Source organism: Vitis vinifera, chromosome 15 (genome assembly GCF_030704535.1).
Source record: "Vitis vinifera cultivar Pinot Noir 40024 chromosome 15, ASM3070453v1".
NCBI lineage: Eukaryota > Viridiplantae > Streptophyta > Magnoliopsida > Vitales > Vitaceae > Vitis > Vitis vinifera.
Genome location: NC_081819.1, coordinates 12,130,438 through 12,142,413, shown reverse-complemented (window position 1 = coordinate 12,142,413; position 11,976 = coordinate 12,130,438). Strand labels below are relative to the sequence as shown.

The following is an 11,976-nucleotide window of genomic DNA, read 5'->3' as shown; positions in this document are numbered from 1 at the left end:
AAGGGATGAAGCTTTGGCTCCCTCTCTTTCTCTCTCTCTCTCTCTTTCTCTGAAGATGGAAGATGACTAACTAAAAGTCATTAAGAAACCCTAACCCATAAAGGGGTATTTATAGGGTTGTTCGTAGGGCTTAAATGATTTGAGCCCATTAAGGCTTGTGTCACTTAATCTAGCCCAAAATAGGTCATAATTGATTAATTAACCACATAAGGTCATCTAATTAATCAATTAGCCCAATCCAAAGACCTTATTCATTATCTCTTATGCACCATTGCATACCAAAATGCCCTTATGCACAAGAATGAACCTAGAGTTAATCTAACCCTCATAAACCATGTCATCATGGTATATGTGCTTAGACCAGGGACCACTAGTACCCATAGGACTACTGGCTCCCTCATAATCCAATTCTAAGTTTGATTCAACATTCTACTAAAGAGAATCAACTGTACTCCAATACCCTATGTAAATAACAACGAGACGAAACTCGAGTTTGTGACCTACTATCCACTACATGAACACTCCCCATGAATTAGTGTTTGTAATCTAACAAGGTAGTGTTATCACCTATCAAGATTAGCTCTCAAAACCTTGAGTTAAATATCGTACTTATTATGTGATCAACTGACATATTCTAGCTCTAAGAAGAATATGTCAAATTTCACTAAAGGAATTACTATGGCCACAAATTTCAAGATCACATGTTATTTAAATCACCCAAGGGAACACACTGTCTCAATCCCATGAGATATCATGTTGCCTATATTGAGAATACCTATTGCTACCGGTTTCCATCAATAGTAACCCAATCCATAGGAATATATGACCACTTTAGGATCTCACCCATAGGTTAAAGCCTCCTGTTGATTTTGGCACATACTTAATATCCTCTTAAGGTTAAGAGTTCATGCACTATAGTAGCTTAGTGAATCATAACAATTGATAGCCTTGCATTATGATTCGTCGTAGGTCCTGTCCAGTGTACATCACATCACATACACTAGTGCACTCACCATGGGAAACCCATCATGACGACCAAGATAAGTCATTCCTCCAACTAGGAGGTGGTGCACTATAGTCTCTATTGGATTGCCCAGATCCATGAACCAACTATGGACAACTTACCTACTTACAAGGAACCCATGACTTGTATCTTTTGTGCAACTTCTAATGTACTCAAGTCATGTATAATGTAAGAGACATGAGTTCAATGCTTAAATCAATGTCAATACACCAAAAGGATAGCAATGGAATAGTTGAGTTTAATTTTGTTACATCATATCTTGCTTTTAGTGGTTCAATCCTAACAAACTCCTACTAGCCCAAAAAACAAACTAGGTATTGTAGAAAGATTCTACTCCATATTCATATCACCTCCTTGTACTATCTCATAATTAGGTAACACTTCCTCTTTATGAATTTCCTCTTTTAGTGGTACTTTTGTTCTTTAGACCATGCCACCATCTCACTATTATCACATAAAAGGATCTTAGATGATATAGACAAGGGAACTACCCATAAGCCAAAAGACTTCCTTTATTACTATAGAAGCAACAAAAACCACTTAGAGTGTACACATACTCATAGGTAGACCTGTGAAGTCCTCATCAGACTGAAAGTCCAATTTCCTAGTACAAAATAGTACCAACTCATAAAAAAGACTCACAAACATATAATCCTTCATTCTCCAAATATACTAGAGTATATGTTTGACATTGACCCAAAGCTCTAATAAGGAAATGGACTAATATTCACTCATTATTCTTACAACAAAGAAAATATCTGATCTAGCACATAACATCACATATTTAAGGCTATCCATTGTAGAGGCATTGGATACCGCCTTAATGTGATCTCTCTCCACAGATGTCTAAGGAAATTGATCTTAAGAAGGACAACTCTAAGTCTAAAGAGTAACAAACCCTTCTTAGAGTTTTGCATCATGTACTTGACCAAATGGTCATCAATGTAGGTGACATGGTGCAAGTTTCTTATTCTTGTAGTCTTAAAAAACCTTAACCCCAAGAATATATTGCACCTTCTTTTATATTTTTTTATCTAGAATTGAGTAAACACCTAAATCTTAACGGATGACAATATCCCCACACCGTATCTAATGAGTAGATTTTTATCTATTTACAAGATTTTAGAGCACCACCACGCTTTCCTATGCCTTTTTGTACACACAAGGCCCTTTGGTATGAAAATGTTTGCCTGTCATATCTCATAAATGAGACACACTATAATAGATAGGATTAATATGATGGATTTGAGTATGACCACCATTGAAAAGGTTTTCCATAGTTGAAACAAAGTTTCAAACTATAACCTTTAGCTACAAACGTAGCCATATAAAACTAAAGTTTTCCGTCTACTCATGTGTTCCTCTTACACCTATGAGTTTTATCCCTTTAGGTGCTTCTACAGGAATGCAAAATATGTTAGAATACAAAGATTCTAACTACTTCTTCATAGCTTTTTGCCTTAAGTGAGCACAAACACTGCTCATCACTTCATCATAATCTGTGGGATGTAAACCTCTCCCTATGATGAGGCACTAGTGTACTTGAAATCATAGGAATGGTATGTCTTTAACCCTCTGGATCCATACTATGCAATATGAGACTATCTTCTAATATATCCTCCAATTCGGATCATTCTTTGCCTTATTCCTTGTCATACAGTCTTCATAAAAAATCTAACATTTGTATCAATAAATATCTTCTAATGATCCTCACTATACGATATCTTCTATACTGATATACCTCTTAAGAAAAAAAAATGTATTACATACACTACTACAAAAATAATATATGATGTCACTATTTATGGTGTCGCATTTAAAATAATGACACCATTGAACTTAAAATTTATAAAGGTGACACATCATATAAAAAATCTTCAATTAGGATAGTTAGATGATGCTAATTTCAGATTTATGATGTCATTTTTTGGAAGTGACACCATATGAAATAAAAAGTTTTAAATTTTATAACTTAATGGGCCCTTTTTAAAAATAGTGAGTAGGAACAATTTATGAAAAGTCCATTGTTTCCATATATACATTAACTAATATAAAAAATCTTATTGCTTAACCCTAACCATCATTTTCTTCTCCTTCTTCTCACACCCATGGTCGGCACACCCATAATTGATATTCTTTGCTTCGTAAAATCTCGGGTAAGTCAAAATCTCTTATCTACCATCTTCATTTTTTTTATTAATGCAAAAAACTTTGTTAGTATAATTTTTTTATATCTCTTGATTTAGTATATCTATGATGTGGGTTTTGTAAATGGTGTTTTTTATCGAGTTCCAGGGAAGTAAAAACTAGGTTTAACATTCTAACATATTTTTTGTTTCATTGCTAATAAGCCCTAAAACAAATGAAAACAAGAAAAATGAATTATTTTTAAAAATTTTGTCTAATTGAGAATGAGAGATACACTAGTTTGTAGTAATTTTTCGCATGAAATAGTATTTTATTGAAGACTTGACTATATTTGATACTTTTTTCCACCGTGCTAGGAGCTTTTTGGTGAAGTCTAACAATAGAGATTGACATCTACTACAAGATGATACTCAATTAATCCAAAAGCACTTAAGTTATTTAGGGTTTTCTTTGGTTAACCTAAGAAAACATTCCCACTTTCTTTGTATTGAGTCACCTAAATAGAATAGAATATTGGGTATCAGAGTCGTAAAGGGTATTATAAATATGACTTTTTTTTTTTAGAGTCACCTACATGGAATGAATTATTGGTAGGTGAACAAAATATTGGGGTGATTGTAATAGTTGAATTAGTAAATGGAAGATAAGTGTATGTTGCTTTGTTTATTCTATAAAAACAATAATTTTAGTAGTTGAAATTTACATGCTTTGTTGTTTTATAAAAACAATAATTTTAGTATTTGAAATTTTAAAATGTGAATGAAATGCCTGAAAATATGTTTTGAAAAATAGGATAGTAATAAATGGAAAATAACTCATTTCCTAAAAATATTTTGATAAATTAAAATAATATGTGGTTAAAATATATTTTTGTGAAAGTATTTAAAAATGAATCAAAATATTAATAATTGTTATTTTGTTTGAAAATAATTTAGGAATATAAAATAATATTGGGGATAATTTTTGAGTTTAAATTGGGTTATAAATGGTTAATTTTTTTAGGACTGTCCTTTTTGAAAATAATCCAATGATAATTTTTTTTTAAATAAGAATGTTGAAAATAATTTTAAAAATAAAATTTTGTTGGCAATGATTTTTCTAAAAGTATTTTAGGCATAAATGGAAATTTCTTGTATGAAAATAAGAGAATTTATATATATATATAATAGACATAAAAATAGACTTCTTTGATATTTAATAAACAAGTGAATTTTTCTCTAAAAAAAGAATAAAATAAGAATTTCTCTATATAATAAAATAATTTATATATGAGATAGTTTTCAATAAGAAAGTTTTGAAAATAAATTTGGGATAAAATATTTTTTAGTAAGTTTTGTTTAGATAATTCAAGAATAAAGTGGTTTATTAACTTTTCTTTAAAAATAACATTCTTCTTTCTTTTTTGAATTGATCAATTTTTTTAGAAATAAAATTGTTAGATTCTATTTTTTGTAAATGTTTAAGAAATTCTAAAAAATTCTTTAAAAATGAAATGACCTTTCTACCACATTCCTTGTAATAAATAATTGTTTTTTTTTATACATATTGTAAAGTAAAAAAAAAAAGTCTTTGTTTAGTTAACCTAAGAAGACATTCCTACTTTTCTTTGTGTTGAGAGTCACCTAAATGGAATAAAATGTTCAATATCATAGGAAAGTAAAAAGTATTGTAGAAATGATTTTGTTGAGAGAGTTATCTAAATGGAATGAGATATTGGTAGGTGAATAAAATATTATGGTGATTGTAATAGTTGACTTAGTGAGTGGAGGAGAAGTGTATGCTTATGCTTCTTTGTTTATTCTATAAAAACAATAATTTTAGTAGTTGACACCGTGTATGAAATGACTGAAAATGTTTTTTGAAAAATAAGAAAATAATAAATGGATAATAGCTCATTTCCTAAAAATCTTTTGATAAATTAAAATAATTTGTAGTTAAAATATATTCTTATGAAAGTATTTAAAAATGAACCAATATATTAATAATTGTTATTTTGTTTAAAAATAATTTAATAGTAAAAAAATAATACTGAGTTCAAATATGACTACTTTGTTATGAGATTCATTAAAGAAATAATTGTTGATTTTACAGTTATTGCATCAAAGGTTTTACTCGTTTAATGAATTGTACATAATTTCATACTTTCAATTATTGTGATATTAATGTTATTCTCATTTGATTTCAGTTTGATGACAAATAAAACATATTCTCAAGTAGAATTTGATGAAATTAGAGAAAAATAGATTACTTTTGTGTTATAACTAATCATGAATCATATTGATGTATCGTGATCATTCATGGTAAGTCCCTTAGTTGTTATATGATTGAATTTTCCATTGATATTGTATAACATTACTTATTCTTTACGAACTATTTTTATACCAAAATGAGAAAAAGAAAAAAGAAAAAGAAAACATTAGTACTTAGATTTGTTTATTGTTTATAACATCACATTTTTATTTTCAATAAGAACTCTAAAACTCATTAAACTATGAAATGCAGGTATACACTCTTGGGAGGACAATATGAAGAATAAAAAGAAAGGAGAAAGAGGCAACAAGATTTAGGTTTTTAGATATGACTCTTATGTCATACATTATAGGACATAAATGTTACTTTATTTGGAATTGAGAATTTTGGGTTTTTGGATGCAACTCTTGTGTCATTTTATGGTTAGCCGGTTTTATGCATATGAAATGAAAGTATACATGAATGTTGGGAAGCTTAACATTTCTAAATCATGTTTTAATGTGTATTCACTTTTCTTTTTTAGTTTTGGTGGGTTTGATGTGTTTGATGTACTATCATTTTGTGAACATTTGACATACAAATATTATTGGATGATGTAATATGTTACAAATTAATTCATAAGCATTATGAAAATATAAGTTAAATGTAATATGATTATTATATTTATGGACAATTTACACAGGTTAGTCTTATTGATTAATAAGCATTACAAAAATCTACAAACTAATCAACAAAAAACAACCATATCTTCCATAATCATTTACAATGATGTGACACCATAAATTAAAGGTGATACATTTAACGTGACACCATAACTCAAAGATGATGCATTTAATATGACACCTTATATATCTCATACAACTCTATATCAAATTAAGCATCACTAAAAATATATGGTGTCTCTTCTGAATGTGTCACCATTTATTTGCTTTGGTGTCGCTTCCAAATACGTCACCAATTGATACCCTCTATGGTGTCAGTGGATAAGGTGACGCTATGTTGTAGTGACACCCTATGTTTATAGTGACTTATTATAAATGTCACCATATATCTTTTTCCTTGTAGTGATAGTCTATAAGACATATCCCCAAAAAAAATAAGGATAAGATGAGAAACCTATCCGTGATTTCACTATGTCCATCTAAGTTTGATATCTTCTTTCCACCTCTACATTTTGTAATTGAGACCTTGGTGCATAAAATTGGGAATAATCTCATGTTCCAATGAAAATAATCAAAGCTACAAGACATATCACCTTGATCTAATCAAAGTGAGTTGGTATGCATACCCAATAAGTTATTTGACCCCGCCTTAAATTCAATGAATGTATCCAAGGCATCGAATTTCCTATGTACATATCCAAACCTAGAGTAATAATCACTAAAAGTGTATAACCTCCCACTAACCTTGCATTTGAAGCTAAGGTAAGTATAATCCCATCATTTAACCTTCTCACTTTTGTTGAATATCCTATAAGGACTTACATTCAATGGTCTTGGAACTTATCCACCATAAATGGTGAAACCCACCAATAAATATTCAATAACTAGAAAATGATGTATACTTTCCATTTTTCTTTAGGTAAACTAGACATTCCTTTTCTAGTGTCCTAAAAAGTCACAAAAGAATCACTTGCCCCTGAGTTTGCTCTTTTATTCCTTCTCCAGAACTTTCCTTATTTAGTGTTGTTGTTCTTCTTCTTGGTTGAAGAACCTGAAGAACCCTTGAATTCCATATGAACATCCTATAATCTTTGAGAATCCCCTTAGCCAACTCGAAGAAAAATGACAAGGTCTCAAAGGTCATATGAATATCAATGTTCATAACAATCTTAAAAGTATTTTGTCAAAGCTAACCTACCCTTATCACCAAATAATCATTGCAAATTGGGAAGAGACTATCAAAGTCTCTAGTAATAAGCATGTGTTTCTATTGCAACACATGATCCAAAGATTCAAGTATTAGACACTTGGTTTTCTGATCCATCTAATACCACCTTCATATACCATTCTTTCCTTTTGCTAGCTTAGTTTATAAGGAATAGCTAGCTCTTCCTAACCTAGTTTCTATGCAATTAGTTACTATATCCAAAATAAAATTAGTTCAATTGATTAGTTGGGCTTGGTCTATTGTGAGAAAAAGAGTGATAATAAAACGAACATCATATATGTAACAAAGAATATAACCAAGCATTTGACATAATTGAGCATTCAAGACATTTGGTAATTAATTTAGCAAAAATGTAGTGCTCTCAAACTACATATCCTTTTGCAAGATATCCTAGTATCATAAAAATCAAGCCTATGATGGGCAGGTCATGACTTTATTACTAGTTAGAGACCCACTCAAATTGATTTCCCTAACTTAACTATGAAAGGTATCTAAAGGCAAGATCAACATACCTTTTATTTGGCCTATGGACTATGTAAGTGAGACCACAGTGGGTGATTCAACCATTTCATATCCAATGATAAGTGTATAACCATTGTCCTTGAACTATCAATGTCACCGAGTAAGGAACCCCACCAGTGGGGTGGTTGCTCCTACTACAAATATGTCTAGTATCGTCATACTAGAGAGTCCATATCCCTTGATTCCTAGAGGACCTAACCTATTAGTGGGATGGTGATGAACTCAAATCAAAATGAACTTGACAATGGAGGTTGTGGGCTTGCTAAGGCCTTTCCCACATAATCTTTTAAGATAAATAAGAGCATTTTAAAATCATTAGTAATTTATCTGATGAATAAATTATCTACTTTGAATATTTCAAAAAATATCTATTTCCTAATTGGATATTTAGTGTAATTGGAGAAAATGAATGTGAAAAAAATTTAAAATTTCCATGAAAGTAATTTTCAAAAAGAATTTTGATAAAATATCCACTCTTAAAATTTTCAAATCTATATATATACTACAAGAAATTTGACCTTCAGCCACAAATTTTTCGACCATGAATATAATTTCATCTCTAAAGATGATATTAGAAGATGAAATTTGAGTTTGTTACGAAAATTTGTGTCTAAAGTTTTAATTGAATGTAAAATGAGGCCAAATTATTTGTGACGACATCATAATTTTTAACAACAAAATATTTCATGGTGCAAACTATATTGGGAGACAAAAAGCTAGTGTCGTCCCAAAAGGTAAATAATGGGTAACAAAATTATGTTGTTGTAAAATAATTTTGGAGAGAAAAATCCTAATAATGGGAGACAAAAATATTGTCCTAATACCACTAGATGAATGAACAAAGAGAATTATTGGGGAAGAAATTGTTTTATTGTAAAAACTCAATATTGGAGACAAAACTATTTCATCCCCATTAAAATGCATTTTCCATTTTCAAAATAAATTTATCACTTTTAAATTTATTTATACCATTGAATACTTAACATGATTTATTTGTTTTTTGAGAAAGTTTCATGATACTTTAATATTCATGAAACAACACAATTATTATTAAAGAAAGTAAATATTATTTAGAAATAATGTGATAATGTTATTATTATAATATAAATATATATATATATATAATCAAGAATGAAATTATCGGTAATTACAGATATATCGGTACTTCCATTTTACAGATATATTGGAAATATCATAGAAATATCGGTGGAGCAAAAATTATTTAAAATTCATAGGAATGCTTGGAAAAACTCCAAAAAATGATAAAATTAATAAGCAAGAATACACATTTTATAGTTATTTTGTAAGTGTAATTGACATAGATATGATCAAGAAGAAAAACATTAGTAGATTGAGATATATCGATAGATTCGATATTTGAATTTTAAGAATAATAAATATGAATTTTGGAAGTGTATAAAGTTAGAATTGAATTAAGAAATATTTGATTTATTAAATAAAAAAAATTTATACATAAATATAATACATATGACATTGTAATAGTCTTTGATATGAAAATAAAGATTAATGTGGTTTTATCATATTTTTAGATGAAAGGAACCCATTTTGTTGAAGACAATATTTATTTTAAAAGTTTTAAAATACTTTTATTAAAATATGTTTTATTACATTTTAAATGAAAAATTAAATTAATTTATATAAAGTATTTTATTTGAGATTTAATTTCTAAAATTGTATTAAAATATGTAGTAACAACTTTTTCCATTAACATTAATTAATTTAAATAATTAAAATATTTAATAATTTATCTTATTAAATTAATTTTAATTTATAAAATATTTTCTAAAAAACCGAAATTTGAATGGTAGTTATTTAATCAAAATAAAGATGATAATTAATAATTATTTATATTTGTTCTCATGATTTGTCTTTTTTTTTTTTTCTTTCTACTAAATTTAAAAATCAAAAGGGCCACCCGACCACTTTTTCACTCAGGCATCAAGAACCCCTTTTTAGAAGTTGCCCTCTAGACCAGAGAATCCCTAAAAAGACCCTATTTTCCTCTTCCACTCTCAATCCTCACAGGTACTAATCTAATCATGTTATTACTACTATTTTCTTTTTTTGCAACCTCCATTTGATTCCAAGAAAATCCATCCCCCATTCGATTTCCGGGAAAATTCATTCCCGTTTTTTTCTTTGCTTCCTGTGTATTCTGGATCTGTTCTAGGGATTGCTTTGATTTTGTACCATTGGATTTAAATTTCACGACCTTTGCAAATCATGATCTGAAAAACACAACCTTATGTTTTATATCCACGATCTCGGAGCCCCTGAGTCCTAGGAGGTCGCTGATTTGGACGAGAGCATGAGCAGATTGATGCTCTCCTCTTCATCATCCAAGAAAGATTCCTCTTCCTCTTCCTTTCTCGATGCCTCGGTACCAGCTTCAGCTTTTGTTTCTGCTCCGACTTTGTCGTCTTCGTTGGTTCTGGTTGGTTCCGGGATGATTTCTGAGGACTCTATCAACCAAATGGATCAGTTTCTTCAGGAGGTTCTGCAGAATCCGCGTGAGCGGCTGTCAAGTGAGTTGCCACGCTCTAGGTATTGTTTTCTCGGGTTTAACTAAAAAAATTTGTGTTGAAGGCTTTTTTTTCTTGGTAATATGTCGTTTTTTTTTTTGGTAGTATGTTGCTCTCTGGTGATAATTTAGGTTTTTGGTTTGGTTTTATTGTGTGTTTGTTGGGTATAACAGAGCAATTTGGTTTGCTATGTTCTCGTTGGTTATAAAAAACTATCCTAAAATTTTTTACTTCAACATTGGAAAATATTTAAAGAATTGGTAAGTAATATTGTAAAATATTAAATTGCCTATCAAAAAAAAAATATTGTAAAATATTAAATGGAAATAAAAAAAAAAAAAAAAGAAATCAGAATAAAAAGCTTTCCTAAACTCTCCACAAAAATCCTCCATCCTGCTTCTCCTTAAATAACATCTCCATTATTTCAAACCCATCACCATATTCATTGTCCATCACCACGGACTGCCATCAACTACTTCTGTTGCTCACCATAGGCTACTGCTGTTGCTGATCTTGGTGTTCTACAGCATTGAAAAAAAAGCAAATCAGGTACGTTATCACTACTTTATATTTTTAGGTATGTTATTAGTTACATAAATAGCCTTTTTATTAATTAAATTTTCATCTCTTTTAATAGTTCTAATAAAATGCTATTAATTTGATTTCATTTACTATAGACATTCAATTAATCACTTAAATATCTATATTTGTATTATTGTTGTTATTAAGGTTAATATCGCTTTAATATTATATTTTATATGCTTTTACAATTTAAAAAATAATTGAATAAGATTAAATATCTATATTTGTATTATTGTTGTTATTAAGGTTAATATCGCTTTAATATTATATTTTATATGCTTTTACAATTTAAAAAATAATTGAATAAGATTAAATATCTATATTTGTATTATTGTTGTCAGCATAACTCAATGGTATGACGTATTTTTCTAAATTATATCTTTAAAATAATATTTTTATTTTATTCTATTTATGTAAAAGACACGTTCCACCTAGAAAGTTGAAAATGGAGTTTATTACTTATCTTTAAAAATAACTAAATTATTTTTTTATGTGCATGTAAAAGAGTGTTGCCACTGGAGAGTTGCAAGGGGAAGTGGAGTTATTTCGTGCCACTCACTACAATGAAAGTAAGGGATGGATCAATGACACAGCTAAATCTCGATATGTAAGAGTCATGTTACTTATAGTTGCAAAAATTAAAATTTTCTTTTCATTATATGCTATGTAACGTGTTCACTAATTAAAAACTATATTTCTTAGGAAGAGATGCGTAAGCTTCAAGAGCAGAGTACCCAAGATGGAGATACTCCTATCTCTGACTTGGAGATAACTCAAAGAGTACTAGGGAAGTGATCAGGTTATATTCGAGGTTTGGGATATGGGTCACGACTTAAGCGTTCGACTACAACTGAATTTCCTGATGAAGAAACAGAGAGGTTACGACAACAAATCACAAAGTGAGAGGAGTTTAAAACAACAGCTACCACTCAATTGGAGGAGTTAAAGGCAATGATCCAGACTTTGATGCCACAACAAACCAACACTTCTAACCAACCACCACCTCATTCTAGCTCA

At 29.5% G+C, this 11,976-nt stretch overlaps 1 long non-coding RNA gene across 1 annotated transcript; it reads left to right on the top strand.

Annotated features, from left to right (window-relative positions):
- Positions 1-2,977: 2,977 nt before the first annotated feature.
- LOC132255209 (uncharacterized) lies at positions 2,978-5,944 on the top strand. Its single transcript, XR_009467865.1, has 2 exons — positions 2,978-3,180; positions 5,675-5,944. It is a non-coding gene; the product is annotated as an uncharacterized LOC132255209 (long non-coding RNA).
- The last annotated feature ends 6,032 nt before the right edge of the window (positions 5,945-11,976 follow it).